The 22005-nt window shown below is 34.4% G+C and overlaps 1 long non-coding RNA gene across 8 annotated transcripts in view; it reads left to right on the top strand.

The window, feature by feature from the left end:
* Positions 1-22005, top strand: part of LOC125611842 — a 247541-nt gene that overhangs the window by 192727 nt on the left and 32809 nt on the right. For 5 of the 8 annotated variants that reach the window (XR_007342080.1, XR_007342078.1, XR_007342082.1 and 2 more), the window contains one exon: positions 12170-14759. This is a non-coding gene — a long non-coding RNA (uncharacterized LOC125611842). Of the gene's footprint in view, positions 1-12169; positions 14760-19524; positions 19569-22005 lie in introns of those variants that run through there. The other 3 variants (XR_007342081.1, XR_007342077.1, XR_007342083.1) reach the window with 2 other exon arrangements.

Below are 22005 nucleotides of genomic sequence, written 5' to 3'. Positions count from 1 at the left end.
AGAGAGAGAGAGAGAGAGAGAGAGAGAGAGAGAGAGAGAGAGAGAGAGAGAAAGGGATAGAGTCAGATAGAGACTTTCCTAAAGCTTCCTACTGGCCTTGAGGAAGAAAAAGTCATGTTAGGAACTGTCTATGGAAAGGGTCAAACATACAAATTTGGGAAATTACAGGAAACATGCAGAAACTAAAGGTCTCAATTCCTAAACTATAAGGAACTGAATTTTGCTGACAAACTGAATGTTCTTGCAAGACCCTGAACTGTGTAAAGAAGCACAGCATGGCTCATTGCAAGGCTGCAAGAACCTGAGGAAAGGACACATTCACAAATAGGTCATATGTACAAGCATAGTTATACACAACCATGTACGTAATATCTACTTCAATATGTGAACACTAAAATAATGTAGGAAACTCACATATTACACATATGTGTATGTATAATTTATATGTATGTGTATATAAGTAGGAGGTGTTTATATATGTGTGTGTAGATATACATATATATATATATTTATTTATTTGTGCGTGTATGTGTGTGTATATATATATATATATATATATTCATTCTTTGGATACATATGTACTAAAAAGAAAACAGTATCAAAATAGCCCCAGAAGCATCAATTTATAGTTGTCAATATATATTGTCTAAAATTTTGACTTTTTGCCAAAAAGTTGAATTATGAGACACAAGAAAGCAATAATGATAATTCATAGACAGAGGGTTAAAAAAAAGAAACAAAAACTGTAAGAAATCCCATATGTCAAATTTAAACAAGCAAATGAAAATTTCAAAGAATCTAAAAAGACTTCAAAGATAATGAAGATTATGCAACTTAACAGCAAAAAGAAAAGAGCATACAATGGATAGAATCTCAGACAAATATGGTGTTATATTAAATGCATGAATATATACATAGTAGGAGCACTAGAATGAGAAGAGAGAGAAAAATGAACATTGAAAATTTTGAAGAACCAATGGAGGAAAAATTGCCAGCTTTGATTAAAAATATCAATTTATAGCCCGGCATGGTGGTACACGCCTGAAATCCCAGCAGCTTAGAAAGATGAGGCAGGAGGATTATGCATTCAAAGCCAGACTCAGTAAAATCGAGGTGCTAAGCAATTCAGTGAGACCCTGTCTCTAAATAAAATACAAAGTAGGGTTGGGGATGTGGCTTAGTGGTTGAGTGTCCCAGAGTTCAATACTTGGTACAATGCCCCTCCCCCCAAATCAATTCATATACACAAGTATTCAATGAACTCCAAGTAGGAAAACCACAGAGATATCCACACTGAGACACCTTATAGTAACAATGTTGAAGGACAAAGATGAAGAGAATATTTTTAAAGCTGGAATAAAAAAATAACTCACATAAGTTATTACATTTAAGTGAAAATTAACAGTGGCCTTCTCACCACAATGAACAACAGACTGCAGTGAAATGCCATTTTCAAAGTAGTCGGGAGATAATGATAACCAGGGATCTTATATCTGAAAATGTGTGTGGTGGTGGGGGGGAAGGGTGTTGTGGGGATTGAACTCAGGGATGCTTTACCACTGAGCATTGAGCTACATCCCCAGCCCTTTGTTTTTACTAATTTATTTATTTATTTATTTTTGAGATGGTCTCACTAAAGTTCCTTAGTTGCTGAGACTGGCCTTAAGTTTGCAATCTTCTTTGCTTCAGACTCCCAAGAACCTGGAATTACAGGTGTATACAAACGCATCCAGCCTAACAAAACTGTCTTTAAGAAATAAGAAAACTTAAATATGTTCCCAGAAAAAAAAAAAAGAAACATAAATTGAAAGAAATAGTAAGGAAAGCTCTTTGCTAGAGAAGAGTGGTCACAGTCTATAGACAGGATTCATACAAATAGGCAGAAATAACTGATAAAACATTTATGTGTTAATAAAACAGGGTATATACTTAAGCACTTCTGTTTCTTAACTACAATTATAGAAAATAATATTTATAGCATTAAAAAATGTCATATATCGCCGTGCGCAGTGGTGCATGCTGTAATTTCAGCAGCTTGGGAGGCTGAGACAGGAGGATTACGTGTTCAAAGCCAGCCTCAGCAAAAGCGAGATACTAAGCAACTTGGTGAAACCCTGTATCTAAATAAAATACAAAATGGGACTGGGTATGTGGTCCAGTGTTCAAATGCCCTTGAGTTCAATCCCTCGTACCCCACTCCAAAAAAAAAAAAGAAAAAAAAAGTCATATATTTAAAATTAGTAGCACAAAAGAGATAAGTGGAATCAAATTTATAAAAAGTAAGCAAATGACACCAGATAGTCCCAGAATACACATGGATAAATAAAGACAACCAGGTATAATGAATTAAAAAGTCCTCATGTCAATGTGAATAAATATATACTTATAATTTCCTTTGTTTAAAGACATAAATTAGAAAAAATAAGAATTGTAAAACTATATTTTGTTTTAGTAGTATGATTAGTGGATGCCTAACTTTAGTATTCAGAGGGAAAATGGAGAGTAACTGGAAATATTCTGTTTGGTGGTACTGATAGTTGCAGCATATTTTAAATTAAAAAAAAATGAACTGTACAAGCACAAGACAGACAGACACAGAGACACACACCCTAAGACCTACTGCAATTTCTATATCCCATTTCATTAATAAATTTAACCAGGGATTGAGCAGCATAGTCAACAACTGAAGATGATCTTTTTTAAATTTTTTTATGTTTATTTGTTTTAATTAGTTACACATGACAGTACAATAATCTTGATATATCATACATTTGAATCAGATGGGGTATAATTTCTCATTTTTCTGAGTGTACAGGTTGCAGAATCACATTGGTCATACAGTCACGTATATACATCCAGCAATAATAATGTCTATTTTATTCTGCTGTCCTTCCTATCCCCCCTTCCTCTCCCCTCCCCTCCCATCACTTCTCTCTACCCAATCTAATGTGACACACTTCTTCTTATTTTTCCCTCAAATCATCATACATGTATTCTGTATAATGATGAGGGTCTCCTATCTTCCGTGCAATTCCCCTTCTCCCTCCCTTTCCCTTCCACCTCTATCTTATAAAATATATACTCTTTCCTAATTCATTCCCACTTCCTGAGCAATCCTCGGTGGGAGGATAAAACTTTGGTGCACAAATTTAGAAAAAAAAATTTCACCATGATGCAGAATTCTTAATGGTAATTTTAACTTACAGAATAGTAAGATATTTGAGAAAAATTTGCATTCATTCTATTTCTGCTAGATTATTTTTGTCTACAGAGAATACTAACTTTTATTTTTTTTATTGGTTGTTCAAAACATTACAAAGCCCATGACATATCTTTCATACATTTGACTCAAGTGGGTTATGAACTCCCATTTTTACCCCAAATACAAATTGCAGAATCACATTGGTTACACATTCACATTTTTACATAATGCCATATTGAATACTAACCTTTATGATATAACATGTCATACATTTCAAAAATGTATCTTCTAAAATTAAAAAATGGCCATATATATCTAGATGTAAAATTTTTGCTTTTATAAGAACTAATAGATTTCTTGTGTACTAAATGTGACACAAGTGCTTTCAAAGCTTTCATTTTCTTGATTTCAACAAGCATAAAATAGGTGGACATCATTTACATGTGTATGTGCCTGCATACAGCTATTTTAAGCAATATGTTCCATTACTTTACATCAGCTTGTACTATGTATTGTATCATAATACCTAATCACATGTTTAAATTCTTAAGTAATTCTACATGCTATTCCTAAACTTCCTTTACATTCCCTTCATTTTTAATGCATTGCATGATTTTAAAAAGTTAATGCTACTACTATCGAAATGAAATCATTCTGTTACATTGATAAACTCCACAGAGGGCCTTGCTTCAACTTTCTTCAGATTTTTACTAATGTAGTCATTTAATACCAACTTGGAGTTTCAGGTACAAGTAACCCAAATTCATGGTTTCATTCTACCATGAGTAAAGATATTTTAAGGAGCCAATAGGTTCTTTGTTTACTTGCTTATTTACTTTTAATTTTTTAACATAAATTTGGTTGTTGTCCCTGGGCAGGATCCATTGTAATCTTCCCAGTATCATTTCAATTTTATACATATGCTGCCAGATGATCCTTCAATTACTTATTTTTAAAATAAAATTATACTAACTATTTATTATTTACAAGCCTGGTTAATATAGGAAATGACCACAAGTGAATATATTTCTTAACATAATATTTTAATTATGGCATATGAAAATGACATTTGCAGATAAAAAAATTCTTAAATATTTTAATATCTTATGTTTCAACCTAAATATTTATGCAAGATGGAGGCAAACGTCATGGTATTGGCACCAAAATAGTCTTGTAGACCCATGGTACAGAATAGAGGACACAGAGACAAACCCACAAAGTTAGTTATATGAGACAAAGTCGCCAAAAACATATATTGGAGAAAAGACTGGAAATCCATATGCAACACAATGAAATTAAGCCCCTATTTCTCACGATGCACAAAACTCAATTCAAAGTGGATCAAGGATGTAGGAATTAAACCAGAGACCCTGTGCCTAATAAAAGAAAATTAGGCCCAAATCTCCATTGTGTTGGATTAGGCCTGACTTCCTTAATAAGACTCCTATTGTGAAAGAATTAAAATCAAGAATGAGTAAATGGGATGGATTCATACTAAAAAGCTTCTTCTCAGCAAAAGAATCTATGATGTGAATAGAGAGCCTACAGAATGGGAGCAAATTTTTACCACACTCATATATCAGATAGAGCACTAACCTCTAGGATACATAAAGAACTTAAAAACCTTAACACCAAAAAAAAAAAAAAAAAAACGAAACAACAACAAAAAAACCAAATAACTCAATCAATAAATAGACCAAGGAACTGAACAAACACTTCTTAGAAAATGATATACAATTAATCAACAAATATATGAAAAAATGTTCAACATCTCTAGCAATTAGAGAAATGCAAATCAATGATTTGAAACTACTATTCTAAGATTTCATCTCACTCCAGTCAGAATGGGTAGCTATTAAGAAAAAAAAACAAAAACAAGTGTTGGTGAGGACGTGGGGAAAAAGGCACACTCATACATTGCTGGTGGGACTACAAATTGGTGCAGCCAATATGAAAAGCAGTAAGGAATTTCCTTGGAAAACTGAGAATGGAACCACGATTTGACCCAGCTATCTCACTCCTTGGTTTATACCCAAAGGACTTAGAAACAACATACTTCAGAGATGCAACCGTATCAATGTTTATAGCAGGACAATTCACAATAGCAAAATTGTGTAACATACCTAGATGCCCTTTAGTAGATGAATGAACATATACACAATGGAATACTACTACTCAAGCATTAAAAAGAATAAAATCATGGCATTTGCAGGTAAATGAATAGAGTTGCAGGATATCATGCTAAGTGAAGTAAGACATTCCCCAAAAAACAAATACCAAATGTTTTCTCTGACATAAGAATGCTGATTCATAATGGGGATGGGGGGAATCATAGGAGAAATAGATGAACTTTAGATAGGGAGAAAAGGAAGGGGGAAGGGGGTAGGAAAGATGGTGGAATGATATGGACATTATTATCCTAAGTACACATATGAAGACACAAATGGTGTGACTCTACTTTGTGTACAACCAGAGACATGAAAAATTGTGCTCTATATTTGTAATATGTATTGAATTACATTCTTCTGTAATATACAACAAATTAGAATAAATATTTTTTTAAAAAAATCTATAAAAAAAGAAAGTTAATTTTTCTTTTAATAGTTATTAAATCCCACTTATATTCCAACATGGATGGATGGTTTTACACACACACACACACACACACACACATATTTACTAACTAAAATAATATGAAGAAGAATAGAAGGGAAATCATTACAGTAAGAAAATAAATTAGGGGTAGAGAGACGAGGCATGAAAGGAAAGATACTGTGAAAGGAAATTGAGCAAACAGTGTATGCATGTGAAAATATGGCATAGTGAATCCCACTATTATGTATAATTATAATGTGCCAATAAAAAAAAGAAAGAATATTATGGAAATTATCCTAAAAGCAGTCAAAATTACATGGGGAATTGATATTTGAGTACATTTTAAAATATAACATAGTTATAGAATAAATGTATGTTTACAAAAATAATATAGTAATGGGGTATTTATTCTCACTCAGTAGTTTGGAAAGATTTAGAGTGAATAATGAAGCCTGGTAAAATATATTTATGTAGGTAAGCAATTAATGTTTTGCATTTTTTATAATATCTTGAAAATTTTACAATTTTAAGTTAAGCTGCTTTTAAAAGAAGAAAATCACCTATATACAATCATTATACCCTTATTTCATTAACTGTTTCTAGAATATATAATACACAGATGTACACATAAAAAAGGTGCAATAATGTTTTGAGTGTGATTCTTATATTGATTCTGTATGAGGTGGGGCACATGCTAAACATATAAATATCACATATAGTAAGGTCATGGACCCATAACATATTACTCTATATAAACTAGTGTTTTAATGTTTTAATTATGTAATAATTACATATGATAGTGAGGTTCATTGTGATTTATTCATACATGCACATAATTTTCTCCATTTATTTCCCCAGTACCTGTCTTTTTCCTCCCTTCCTCCCCCTGACCCTGATTCTCTTTCCCTACTCTTCTGGTCATCGTTCTTCTATTTATGTATATATTTTCATTGATGCATTATAAGTATACATGAAAGTGGGATTTAATGTAATACATTCATACATTCATATAGCATAATCTGGATGATTTTATCCCCAGTTCTCCCTTTTCTCTCCCCCTTGTTCCCCTATCTCTATTCTATTTATCTCCCTTCTATTTTCATGATATCCACTTTTTAAGTTCCATTTTCTTCTCTAGTGTCTATATAAGAGAGATAACATCTGACCCTTGACTTAATGAGTCTGGCTTATTATACTTAACATGATGTTTTGCAGTTCTATTCATTTACCAGCAAATAACACAATTTCATTTTTCATTACTGTGTTCTAAGTTTTATTTTTTAATGAAATACTGTTATGAGAAATAGAAGTGTGAATTTATGAATGTGTACTTAAGTTACAGTGCAATCTAGACTTCATAATCTTTTGCCTATGTGATTTGTGAAAAAATATTTACCTATCTTTTTCATTAAGAACATGGAAATAAAGAACATTCCCTTATAAAAATTAATTGAAACTGTAAATACACATTTTAATATAAAGTAAATTTCCATCCTATTATTTAACAAAAATATCATTTTATTGTTTTCACAATAGCCCTTCATATTTAAACTATAATTTACACAATACTTTCATATTGACATTTATGTTTTAAATAATTCAGCAATGACCTCACATTTTTATACATGTAAAAATTCCTTGTAATCTTCTTAAGGTAAATTCCTAGAAGGTTTTTTTTTTTTTTTGGCAGAAGAGGAATGTTCAAAGCATCCATTATACGTAGAGAGCTAAATTGATCTATAGAGAATTTATACCAACTAATATTATCAATATCAGCTTATGGAATTCACCATTCACTTACAAATAACAGATAACAATCACAATCTATATATAACATATATAACAATAACATATCTACAGATATATAGAAAGACCTTAAAAGTTTCTAAAAATGTAATTTGTATCCTAATTAATTTAATATTTCTTCCAGATGAATTTTGGTAAATAAAATTCAGTTTGGGACTAGGATTACACTTTGTATTTTTTTCTGTGAAGACATCTTGTTTTTCTTTTGCATCTTTTGATAGTGAATTGTAAGACACCCCTACATATTTTTGTTACCCACTCTGTCGAAAATATTCTTAGTTTCACATTCATATTTTAATCTCCATATATCACTTGTAGATATTTTAGGATATTATTCATTACTAAAAGTTACTAATTGAGCTCTCATCATTATTTCTACAATTATTTTATGGTTTTATTTTTAATACTTAACTTTCAAATTCTGATGGAATTAATTTTGTTTCAATGTGTGAAAAGAGGTACCGATTCATCCATTTTTCTTAAATAATGACCCAATTTTCTCAGAAAAAAAATATGTTATTCCACACTAATATGTGATGCCACCCAAATTGAATTATATGCAGTTGTTACCATTTTAATTCTTTGCATTGCTCTTCAGGTCTATTCCATTGTCAACATCATTGCTTTGCTTATAGTATTTTTGTAATAACATTGACCATAATAGCTCAAGAATTCTGAAAATTATCTTTCCCATTTTACCAATGTTTTTGTTTCTCTCAATTTATATTCCTTTGGCAAGATTTCATTTTTGAGTGGCCAAGGAAAAGAACAGTAAAAGATACTTATGAATTTCACTGTGAAAAGCATGTGCTTTGATTTTATAAATACCAATGTTTTACAATACTTAGTGGAATACTTCATAGCTCTTCATTTATTTTATCTAATTTGTTACTGTTAAGTCACAGGTTTCAGGGCTGATCACACTGGCTATCTTCCTTTTAGTAGTGTTTTCCCCCTAGGAACCCTGGTTGTATTTACTGGCAGGTCCCCTGCTAAAATCAATATCTTGATCTAAGAGGAATTTTCTTAACCTCCTTCTGTCCCAGAATTTTCATGTTTACCTTTGTCCATTGTTTCATTTTTTTTTTCCTCATAGTAGTTACCACTGCCAGAAGCTACATTTTCTATTTATTTTTGAATTTTCCCTCTATGCCAATGTTGGTCCAATGTTTTCTTTGTTCAATACTGAATCTTTGATGAGTGTTTAGAACATTACTAGCACTAAGAATTAACCAACAGTACTCAGTGAAAATTTTCATTTTATTTACATGGATCATGCTGATGTCTTTCTTAAATAAACTATAGTTTTTGTTTTTATAGATAAGTAAAAGCAATATTTTATTATTTTATTTTCTCCTAGATATTAGACTACCTAAATATTGTGCATCCCTGATGAACTGTTGAGGTTTGTATGGATTCTTTGAAAATTTTTTTGAAGTCTAATATAATCTGGCAAAAATATTCAAATTTTTATTAAATCTAGATTAAAGATTGAGATATGTAATATATAAAAAATATATAAATAGACATAGATATTCAAAGAATCAAGTCGCCCTAAAATTGACTGAAACATTGAACACCTATCCCCAACACATTATATTTCTATAGTACTTTAGATTACTGGGCTGGGGTTGTGGTTTAGCAGTAGAGTGCTTGCCTAGCAAATGCGAGGCCCTGGGTTTGATCCTCAGCACCACATAAAAATAAGTAAATAAAATAAATGCATTGAAAAATATTTTCGATTACTATGCAGTGGAACTACCAAATAGATTGAAGGAACATTAAGTATAGGAAAGTGATAAATTACTTTAAAGTGAAGTAGAATGGAGTGGCTGGTATGGAAACTTTATGATGGCAGAAAGAAGCAGTTCCATGAAAAGCATTATTAGCAACTGGAAAGAACTTGTTAAGCATCTTTGTAAGTAGTTGCTTAGATGATTCTGAAATTGGATAATAGAGGTACAGCATTACTGTAAAAGCACTAGAGGCAATAATGGAGATTGTGTCATTGGAGAAGACCTTTGTACTCTGTACTCACTGAGAATTTTGGTATGAAAGTCTGAGGCTTATTGTGTTTCTCCTGTTCTCTGATCTGAAAGACTTTAAATGGTTTGATGAATCATTGGGACAGAATAATTCTAAAATCTCTTCCAACTTAATATGTGTACATTTCGCCACACAATTAAATTCAGACATAATAAACTAAGTAGATGATGATAACTTGTTTTCCATAGGAGGAGACACAATAAGAAAAAATTGACTTTAGAATCGTAAGAAAATAGAGTGAATTTCTTTTTCACCTTGGAATTATATTTTTCCTAAGAACCTGTTGTTACTGACTGATAGAAAATTAAATCCTTATAAATATAAAATAAAGCTTTATGACATCTCCTGGATTATGGAATATATCCATCCCTATACCTTAGTTTTGATTGAACTTAAAAATAAAATTTTTGCTTAGGAACTCCTCTCATAATAGCTATTTGTACAAAAATTTTTCATGCCATTGTAATATGTTTTAATTTTCTTTTAAAAAGCCGGTATTTAAATTTGACTTAGTTGGGTTTTATGGAACATAACCTAGAACTGAGATTTGTTGTCTTGTTTTGTTGTTGTTGTCTTTGTTTTTTTGTATAGTCAAAACCTACTGAAAATTTCTCCTCTTCAAATTTTTAATTATCATCATCATCAGTAATACTATTGTTATTTTAAATACTTCAGTGTTTTCCTTACTGTATGGGCTTTTGAAATCATTGTCCACTAATTAATATTTCCAAGATAGTCTACTGCTTACACAGATCTTACAGACCCCCAGCCAATGAGAAATGTTTCTTTGTCAACAGGTGAATAAAGCAAAATGTGCTTGGTATATTCCTCCCCGTTTCAGGTTCTTTTCCTTCATCTTCTTCCCATGATAGAGTTTGATGTTTACAAAAAAATCTCAGCTGGGTGTAGTATCCCATGCCTGTAATCTCAGTGGCTCAGAATCAGGAAGATCACAAGTTTGAGGTCACTCTCAGCAACTTAAGAAGGCTCGAAGGCAACTTAGTGAGACCCTTTTTAAAATAAAAAATAAAGTGGGCTGAGGATGTAGCTCAGTGGTAAAGCAAAGGCCTCTGGGTTCTAAATAAACGAATAAATAAACTTGAAGAAAGAAAACAAAAGAATGAAATAAAAATTCTCACTCTATTAGCTCCTCTAGTTATTACAGTATCCAGAAAATTAATTTTTAAAATACGGGTTAAATGCTTGTGATTTAAATCCAACACATTTCAAGCACAAAAGGGGAACTGTGGATTCAGTGTCTGATTAAGTCGGAACCTAAAAGATATTCTTTCAGTGGATGTTGCTCTGATCTTTTCTTGAATCCTTTGTTAACTGCCAATAAATCTTGGTTTCACATGGGTCTGATATGTTGGCTCTTTGCAGGGTGTATTTTTGTGTTTGTGCGAAGGTAGGGTATGTGTATGTATGTATTCATCTCACAAAAAAGAAATTGCCCAGAGTTCTCTGGTTGTGTAACATTTGACTGCAGAGGTTTCTCCTCTCCAATGCTGTGTTGTTCTTTGCCAATTAGGTAAACATTAGGCACTTGTGTAACCTTTTTATTCTCTAACATTTTCTATTTCCTTTCTGTTGCAAGAAGTAGCAAAGTTCTGAAGAAGGAATACAATCTTATTTTCTTACTTATGGTGTTATTTTCTTAGTTTTGATACCACAAATTCACCATGCCTGTGTGTGTGTGTGTGTGTGTGTGTGTATGACATCATACACCTGCACTTAGGGACATGTGAAGTAACCTGGGTTTTTAGGGCTATTCATGAGCTTTGCATTCTCTGGCCCTGAATGCTTCACAAGTTAAATTTTAAGCTTTCAATTAAGAGGCCTTCAGTCCATCTTTTAGAATCATCATTTTCCAACACAGACTCCATCTCTTCTGATATCTATCAGAACGTACATTTGTAATTTTATGCAGAAAAAAACATGTGGATTACCAAGAAAATTGTTATATTTTATTTACCACCAAGGAGTTTTTAAATTCCTAGGGAAAGTAGGCAGAGTGAGTTGTTTATTTTTCTGGCGTGCCATCAAGGAAATCTGTCAATTTAATATACCAGTTTATCTTTTTGAGCCCAAATAATACTCACTTTGTACTTCAAAAATTTATTAATCAAATCTCAAGTGTCACAAATATTTGCTGAAGCACTAGATCTAGATTTAGCTTGTTGGTAGATTTTCAACTCTTCTGTACATTCTAATTCTATTGCTTTTCTTCCAGAGTCTATAATAATAGATTCTTGAAATCAATGAATATTTAAATTACTTTTTACATATTTATGAAGTGTCTGCCTCTGCCAGATCCTGCTGTAAGTACAGGCAATGTAATGGTCAGACTGACTGCCAAATTTGGTATAAACATATCTGTGAGTTCCTCAACCACACAAAAAGACATGGCAGAATTCCCAGCTTGGCAGAATTTTAAACCATATGAATTGATGCCTAATGAGAACGTCTTTACTCTATGAACCCATTACAACATATAATTCTATTCTCTCTATCATCTAGGACTTCTGAAAATCATATTATGAGAGACTATGCACCATGTTTAGTATCCTGGGAGATAACAAAACTGAGCTGAAGAAGTATTATCATGATTACAGAAAATCATTACCAGGAGTCAAACTTCTCATAGCATCTGAGTGGTGTGAAGAACAGGGTGTCCTAGAAGAGGGCTAGCAGAGCAAAAATGGGTGTTCCACTACTGAGAAGTGTGCCTGGGCTCCAACATGACACCAGTACCCTAAACAGGAGCCAGAAGCATCTGTGCATTCATTCAAAAGGGTAAGTAGGGCAGGAGTTACTAAAAATAAAGCCATGCAAAAAATACAAGGCATACTACCTAAAGCTAGCTATCCAAGGATTTGAGAGCATTCTTAAAAATATATGAATTCTGTCTATTGCCATGTCTTTCAGAGGTAAGTTTGCTTCTTCACGTGATGTTTTATTTGGAAGATTAGAAATCATATATATTAAACTATAGAAGATTATGTATATTTCTCACAAAAAGCTACATTTCTCACAAATCTAACATCCGTACAAACCACTTGCATATTTTAAATTGGTTGAATTAGACAAGAAGTCACAGCATGATTAAGAGATGAGTGATGGTTTTTCAAGGTTGAAATGTGGCCAAAATGATTTATTAACAATGTGGTAAATATCTGTACTACCTATTTGCTTAACACTACAAAAGGCACCCTGATTGGTTATTACTAAGCCTCATGTTACTTGCTTTGAAATCAGTAGGAATATATTTATTATAGTCATGGGAAATCATTTTATGCCTATTTTATTTAAAACTGTTTTGTTTTCCTGAAGAATATTCTGGATTTAAATTTTGAAATAATTATAGAATTGGCCAATGTTGATTTTACAGTAAATTAAATTGCACAGGGCCAAAAAAGCAAGTGAAATTTCTCCTAATGTGAGATGATAGAGAAGAAGTCTTGACAAGGTGTTTATCAAAATGGTCTTGGCTTCAGGATCACTGAGGAGCTGGTTCAATGGAGTTTCCTGGTTCAACATTAATTAAGGATATCTGAAAGTGGTATGTGTAAATGAATCCACAATTTGAATAATAACCCCAGACAATTTATATTACATTGAAAATTACAGAAGTGTAATGAAGAAAAAAAGAGCCTGAAACCTGGTTTGAATTCCTTTAGTTTATTGACTTGAACCCTAAGATTATTTATGAAGATGCTACTCAATAAAAAATGTAAGAAACTTTTCACTGAATTTTATTTGATAATTAAAAAAAATAATACAAAACAATGAAATATTAACATTTACGAGCAGGTTGAGAAAACATGGGTTTTGTTAAACTCATAAAGTCTGAATGATTTTTAAATTGCTTCAGTACCTTTTGGAGTACCTTATTTTATCCAAATGAAAATCTAACCCTTGTCAAGTAAGAAGGAAAAAGAAATGAGACTGGAATTGTCTTTATAAAAGATAAAATTTCTGACTAAGATTATTGATTTTTATTCATACTATGTAGTATGACAGTAATAGTAAGTCAAATGATGTTTTGTAAAATTATAAGTAATTAAAATCACATAGAAATTAAAGCTAAAATCTGATTTTAGAATGCACTTAATTAATTCTAATATTGAGTAGAAATATTTCAATATTGAGTAGAAATATTTCAATATCATGTAATGACTTAAAATAACTTAATTCGCCAAGTAAAACTAAATAGATTCTTCAAAAAATAAAATGCTAGTATCATTTGTGAGTGAACTTCAGGGCATGCTGGGAAATTAGAAATATACAAAAGTACATTTTATGTCCTCTTTGCACTAATAAATAGCATACATTGGGCAAAATATATCCATTTTGACTTCTGTGTGAGCCCTGTACTTTCTTATGTATTGGGATTATAGGAGATAAACATTAGCAAAATTTGAAGAATATTGTAGAAACCTTTCTCACATATACTTTGAAAGAGCTAGATAATTATTACATTTTATTCTACATTTTTTAAAGACTTACGAAATTATCTTGGCATTTTGAAAAATTCTGATAATCTTATAGTCAAGTTTTTATTTCCCACTACAAAAATGTAATATCAGGTAACTTTTACTGGTGTCTAGGATTCAGTTGGACAAATACTATCAATTCTTCAGTTCTTAAGTATTTGCTACTTATTTATCTCAACAGACATCTTCCCAATTCCTAACCCATGGTCTTGTCATTTCCTAAACTGGCTTATGAATGTCTGAAGCTGTATGACTTTTTTTGTTTCTGAAGATTATGTGTCTCATTTTTATAAAATTCTTAGAGGAGTCCATTTTCTTACCACCCCTGCTATTAACCCAACTCCAACCAGTTTAAACACTAGGCTATTTTTTTATATGGGGAATGGTGATGTGAACCTAGTGCTCAGGCACCTCTCAACCTGAAGAACTCCCCTATGTTAGGTTTCACTTTCCATTTTCAAAATCCCAGATAACATACTTCCCTTTTCTAATATTTTCTTTCCAAATGATGCTAAGTTTGGCCAAAGTGGTATCTCCCTGTACTGAATTGATATCTTAATTATTATCTGTTTGAACAGCTAATATATAACATGTTGATTTTTCTTTGTATCTGACATTTTCATCTTCAATTTTTTTTATGGTTTATGTTCTATCCTGCTCATCCAGAATGTAAAAAACATGAGCATAGAATCTTCATTACAGACATTAGTAGGGGCTGAATTAGTGCTTAGCTAACAGATATTAAATGAATATTTGCTATATTTACAACTATACAACACCTTCATTCTTGTTTTCTAAAATTGTAACATACTTTGGTCAAAATACTATTAATTCAAGTTAGACAAAGATAGGCTCATAATTTCACACATTTTTAAACAGGCCTTACTTGATTATATCTGTTCAATGCTTATATATGGAAGCACCTACTAACCCAGATGACTTTTGTGTTACTTTTAAAAACTGAATGCCTTAAGAGGAGGGCATATAAAAGATAAGACTTTACCCATCGTGTGTTATTTCCAGATATGATTAAGTATCCATAAGTTGAAGTTTTAGGCAACCATTTAGCTGCCCTGCCTTCCAAGTTGGCTTAACATCTACAAGAGTTAAATCAATCAGGGTAAAGTGAGAACTGACTGGTGAAAGTGTTTCTGCACCTGCTGTCTGACAGGGTCACATCGCGGGGGATGCTGCAGGAAGGCCGCAGCATCTGGAAACTGGAACCATTAGGAATGTTAAGTGTTTTGTTTATGATACTCATGATATGGATAACAGGGCACACGTCAATCAATAATAAAAAGTTCTTACGTATTGTCTGAGATTGTAGGAAAATTCCCAGAATGAGACTAAGGATGCAATTGAGACATGTCATGAGGTACATTTCAGTGTCTCTCAGGATACAAACAATGGTGTTATTCCTCAAGCTTAAACAACAATAAATATTTATCCCATGGTTAACAATTTACACTAGCCCACCCAATCCCATCCTAAAGCCACAACTTGTACAATAGCCTAGCTACAGAGAAACAATTTCTGTGCCAACAGTACAAGGACCACCATTTGTAGTTTATGGTATCCCCTCAAGGACAAGAGGCTAATAAAAATACATTTCCCAACCAATAGACCCTCCTTTGCTTTATGCAGAAAATTCTGATGAAAATGGAAAACACATAGTTAATATAAATGACAAATGAGTTGAGGTGTAAAGCCCGCCCTTTAGTTAAAGATTACAAAGACATAAGAATTGGTGTGCTTTGACCAAGGATCAAAGAAGTTCTTTAAGAAAGCAGTTAAATAGGTCATATGAAAAAAGGAAATTACCTTGGAAATTAAAAATAGAATAATGTAAAATTAACACAGATATATTTTAGAGGCATTTCAGAGTAGTAGGCTTTTAAATAATAGACTTTCACTACTTTAAGTGTGTTTTACTGGGATTTTACTTTGGAAGTAAGAAAGCTTACCAATAATCATAAGTATGCTTTAAAGTTAAAGGTTAATGAAATAATTATAGGTATGCTTTAAAGTTAGAAGTGAATAATAATAGGTCAGTAGTCATGTAGTCTAGTTGCATTGCTTAGCACCTAGTGATTTACGCAAAAATGTAAAAGTTTAATCATGATTATCTAAGGTTACAGAAAAATATTTTGAACAATGTATTCAATATCTTAGGTAATCGATGTATGTCAGAAAAGATTGTAATTCTTGAAAATTATGTAAATCAAAAAAGTTTTGGGCTTTGAAGCTGTCCATTAACTACCTGAAAAAACACCTGTAAAAAAGGTATAAAAATAAAGGTCCCTCTAGGGGCAGAGAGATGTCTTCTGGAGGTTGCTCCTAACTTGCAACCTGTCATCCCGACCCTTCTGATGCCACTCCTCCTTCACGACCCCCTGGACCCTCACTCCCCCCGTGGGGGCTGGACCTCAGCAGCTGACTTTAACTAAACTGTCACCCAGAGGGCAGCTCTTGGTTGCCAAAGTAGTCATTTGTGGTCAATCTCATGGGGAATCCCTGAAAATCATTGCAAAGAGGAACCCAAGTTATGAAGAAAAGGGCAAGGGCCAAGCAAAGATAGTAATTCTCTAGGTATCAAACACAAACTGAGAGATGCAGACAGCTCTAAAGGGTTTTGCTGAAAACTCTTTTTCTGCCTTCCAGCTTTATTGCTCTTGTCCAAGGTATCACAACTCCTATTCCAAAAGCATTGTAAAATAACCTTGTAGCTTATTTAGGTAAAGAATATTTTTAGCAAAGAGTAAAGTGCCTTTTAGGTATCAGAGACTTTAAAGAAATTTACTAATTCACTGAAAACCTCAGATCTTAAAGTATATATTTTACTAATGTTATTTATTTATTAAATATCTATCCATTTCAATCACCAACTCCAGTGCTAGATAAATTAAAAGGATTACACAGTTTTTTCTCCCCCAAAGCATAGAATTTGAAGGGGTGGCACATAGATCACTTATAACTACATAGATGTGTCATAAATGATGTGATATAAACCAGGAGAGGGTGCTAGGAGATACACGGGAGGGAGGGACTGGAAGAACTACAGGGAGTTAATGGTGTTTCCCAACCTACTCCCAATAAATCTTATATAATTTGCTAAAAAAATGCTAAATAATTATATCTTCCTTAACTTTTTCCTGATATCAGTTTACTGATTTACCTTTTAAATCTTTCTTATAAAAGTAAAAACCTAGAAAACAAAATAGTAATTGAATACTCTGGATTAGGAACCCAGATTCTGGCTTATGATGTTGAAGTAGGATATTTTTGCATCTTAAGAAGATGTTTCTCTGGAGAAATTCCAGCATCAGGTGTAGCAGAGAAACAAGAAAAAGTTCAAAAACTCAGGAGCTTGAGCCTTGTTTCTACTTTAATCAGCATCTTACTTTTATCTGTTTATTATAGTGCAGTCTCATGTAAATTTTCAGTTAAAAGAAGTATGTGTGTGTGATACAAAATAAATTTCAAAAGCTCTAAAGTAAAGAAAATAAACTCCTACTCTCTTTTATCTACTTAATATTTCCAAGTCTAAACTCATTAGTCTTACTTCAAGGTCCTGTATAAGTTGGTTCTCAGGCTTGACACTAAGTTCACCATCTATAAAAAGAAATATTGATAAATTCAACCTGACCTAAAAAAAAAAATTACTTCAGAAAGGACTCCATAAAGAAGATGAAAATTCCAACTACAGACTGCAAATCAAATATTTGAAAGCCATATTATAAACAATATAATAACATGTAGAAAACATAGCTCTGAAAACAAAGAAGGGAAAAAGAATAAAATCTAATTATAAAATAATTAGACATTTTATCAAAGAGAGTTTGTAAGTAAGTAATCTTTGGGATCTTCAAATTAAAACTGCAAGGAAAAATACTGGTGAGGATGTGGGAAATTAGCTCACTCACACATTGCTTTTAGTATGAACATGGTACACTCACTCTGGAAAACATTTTGGCAGTTTCTTATATTAAGCATGTCATTGACATGTCATTCAGTATTTGCACTGTCGCCCATTTATTCTAAAACAATGAAAACTTATTCTCCCACAAAGACAGCTATATGAGGCAGATTCAAGAGAGTGCATTAGAGGAAGGCTGACATTCCAGTTGCGCTGTGGCTTGGGATTCAAGCAGTGGAAATACTGCTTCACAGCAACATGGGTGAAAGAGGGAATTCATTGAAGTTTGACAGTGGACAGTCAGAGGTGCTTAGAGACTCAGAAATTCTGGTGCATCAAAGGACAAGAGCACATTGGAGTCAAGCTGGTGGTGGCATCAGTGGCAGCTGTGCCATTTCATCATAGAACAAAGGAATAACCCAAACATAGATGTGTCATAAACTATGTGATATAAACTAGGAGAGGGAGCTAGGGGACACACTGGAGGGAGGGCCTAGAAGAATTACAGGGAGTTCATGGTGTTTCCCCCACCTACTCCCAATAAATCTTACACAGTCTGCTAAAAAATGTTAAATAATTTTATCTTCCTTAACTTTCGCATGGAAAAACTGGTAGAACAGAACAATATCCAAACTTAGCTGAAAACCAAACCTGCACAGCAATGTGGCGTTTGAGCCCAGTGGGGTGGTGCATGCCTGTAATCCCAGTTGTTCGGGAGGCTGAAGAAGGAGTTTTTGGAGTCCAAAGCCAGTCTTAGTAAGGGCAAGGTGTTTAGCAACTCACTGAGACCCTGTTTCTAAATAAAATACAAAATAGGGCTGGGGACATGGCTCAGTGGTCAAGCACCCCTGAGTTTAATCCCCGGTACCCACTCCCCCCCCTCCCCCCCAAAAAAGTGCTCTGTGTTTGTCAACTGGAAAGTGAAAAGCTGAGGCAGGGAGACATCTGCGGGAACCTGGAAGATTATAGCCAACATTGTCATACTGTCCCAGCAAGAGCATATTGTGTGGCTTAGGGTGTACCTGAAAAACCAGCCTCTACCTCAGAGCAAAGCCTGTCCAAGGAAGGGGACGTGACCCTTGTCCTTGGAAAGACCCACTGAGCACTCCTAGGCACATTCCCACCCTGCTGAGTTGTTTATCTGCAAATAACAGGGGAGATTTGGTGCGCCAAGTGTCCCTGACTCTGTCTGGCTAGGTGGGGACCCATAGCAACCCCCTAGCAGCCATCAATCAGCAAGAGACCGGGAAAATACCTGGGATGCCAGATGACCCTCCCAGTAGTTTATGGTGGTTGATAAAATGTTGGGAAACCATGTAGTTCAGCATGTACTCCCCTCTTGGCTTAAACCAATCAGTTCAAACGAATCCCCGTCTTGTACTAACCAATCACCCCTACCCAACTTGTTCCCTCCAGTGAATATGCTAATCATGTTTTAGAGTTGTTTTATGATTTTCCCGCAGTGTGTGATGATTTGCTAAGAGATGCTATGATGTATGTGGAGTCCCTGCCTTCCCCAAAGAGTGAATAAAACTGCTGCAAACCCTGGGCCCGGGCCTCTCAGCATCACCAGTTGCTGTGTGCAAGCAGAGGACCAAGCTAGCTTGCAATAAACACCTCTTTGCTGCTTATATTGATCTTGGTCTCCGGTGGTCTTTTGGGGGTCCCAAATTTGAGCATAACATACCTAGCAGAACATGATTGAGACAGGTAAAGAGAAGATTGTATGTAGGGGGATACAAAATGGAGTAAGAGATACAAAATGGAGTGCAACTAGCTTTTCCTTAGTCTGGCGGGTCCTGTGACCAGACTAAGATTGTCAGGAAACTGAACAGGTAGGATTGATTACACTCAGGGAATGAGCATGGGAAGGTCAGACTTAAGAGTGGTAAAGTGTACGATACCTGTGAAGGATTGGCTCCCTTGTAGTAAGAGATTCTCTGGAAGCTTCTGAGATAGAGGCTTACAGCACAAATCAGCATCAACCTAGCCCTAGTGGTGAATTGATCTATCCTTTCCAGAGCTAATACTACTCACAAAGTACCTATAATAGTTAATCTGAATTGTCAACTTGGTTAGATTCAGAGATGCCTAAGGTTAAGAGGCTTCTGGGTGTGTCAATGAGGATATTTCTAGAAATGATTGGCATGTAGGATAACAAACCAAAGCAGAGAGCCACCCTAAGTTTGGGCAACACTGTCCAATAGGTTGAGGGTCTGGATTGAACAAAATTTGGAAAAACAAGAAAGTAGTAGCAGATGCAAGCTTGATTCTTATTGAATGGATTATTGATAACTGCTGCAATTGCCTGAGGACATCAGACTACAGCTCTTTCACTCTTCCAAAGTAGATTTTGCCAGTGATTCTCCAAGGAGTTTCCAGAATCCTTTGGTCTTGAACTGGAGTAGCATCACTGGTCCCTCTTGTTCTGAGCCTTGAGCATCTTTGACTGTGTAGCTGTAGGTTCCTCCAGCTCTCCAGCCTGCAGACAGCCATTGTGGGACTATCCAGCTTCTGGTTATATAAGCCAATCTAGCAAATCCCTTTTCATAATCATATATATGATCTATATGTATCCTGTTCATTTTGTTTCTCTAGAGAACCTTGACTATTACAGTACCAAAGGCCCGATTAGATCTAAATGCCAGTTGCTGGAATTTCCCATTTAGAAATCTGCAATAGTCCCCAACCTTAGAGTCTGGACAAAACTAGAGTTGACAGTACCTCTCTCTTCTGTCCTACCTTATATGATGAGAAGGGAAGATAAAAGCTAATTCAGTGAGATTCAGTTTTAGACCACTACACCTGGCAGCCTGAAGAACAATGCAAAAAGAGGGAGGTTTACAATTCACATCCCTTGTTCTTGCTAAGGGGTACATAGATCAAGAAGAAATATCAAGGATGGTCCAGCATAGGCCATGATCATCCATCCTTGTCCACAGTTTTGACCATCTGAATTGCTGCAGTCTGGCTGGGCACAAAATCACGAGCCACTCAAGCAGGAACAAAGTTTATTTTTTGAAACTGCCACCAATGTCCGGTAGGCGCCCGGGAAGATTTTTCCACCCACGCGGCCTCCTCTCGGACCTCCGAGAGAGCTCCTCCCCCGGAACTCCCTCCTACTGTACTTCCCCAACCAATGGGAACTCTCCAGGAGTCCCGTAGCCAGCCTAGGTGAACAGCAGGAGTCCAATATCCATATGAATGCAAATCTTAACATAATCATATCATCTCAATGGCTAGCTGGTGTCACCTTTCGACCAAAAATGCCATGCATCATATACTTGGCTCTTAGCATCTCCCCCCTTCTGTTTAAGTAACAAGCAATCTGGCTAGGGACTGTGCCTGTTAGGTTTGTCCAATTCAACATATGGTTCTTACCCATCATCGGAAAACTGACTTTTAGGCATCAGCCTCCTGTCTTAGGTTGATACCACTGCAATTGGATCACACCCGTCACTGACTACCGGTCCAGCATATAGCCATACTTGTGGATAGGCCTATGTACCAGTGGGGGGTGAGGTTCTTTGCCTCACCTCTGTTGGCCCCCAAAATTAGACCATCACTAGTAGAAGGGAGGAGGATACAGAAATGTCATGACACCAAGTCAATTAACGGCTCCTAGGAAAAATTGCATCACTGGTGACACATCAGCAAAGATACGCTAGCACTACCATAATTCACTGAATCAACAAATAGATCACAAAGCATACAAGTGATACATAGTCCAGGCAAGTTCTGTAAGCAGTTCAAAGCAGAGGAATCTATCAATATGTCCATATCCTCCCAAAATAAAGCATACATGTGATACATAGTCCAGGCAAGTTTTGTAAGCAGTTCAAAGCAGAGGAATCTATCAATATGTCCATATCCTTCCAAAATAAATCGACTCATTGATTGAGCATTACTTGTTGAGTTATAAATCATTGATGTATCAGTTTACA

This window comes from Marmota marmota, unplaced genomic scaffold, assembly GCF_001458135.2.
Source record: "Marmota marmota marmota unplaced genomic scaffold, marMar, whole genome shotgun sequence".
Classification (NCBI taxonomy): Eukaryota; Metazoa; Chordata; class Mammalia; order Rodentia; family Sciuridae; genus Marmota; species Marmota marmota.
The sequence above is the reverse complement of the archived record's forward strand: the minus strand, read 5'-3'. Positions and strand labels throughout refer to the sequence as shown.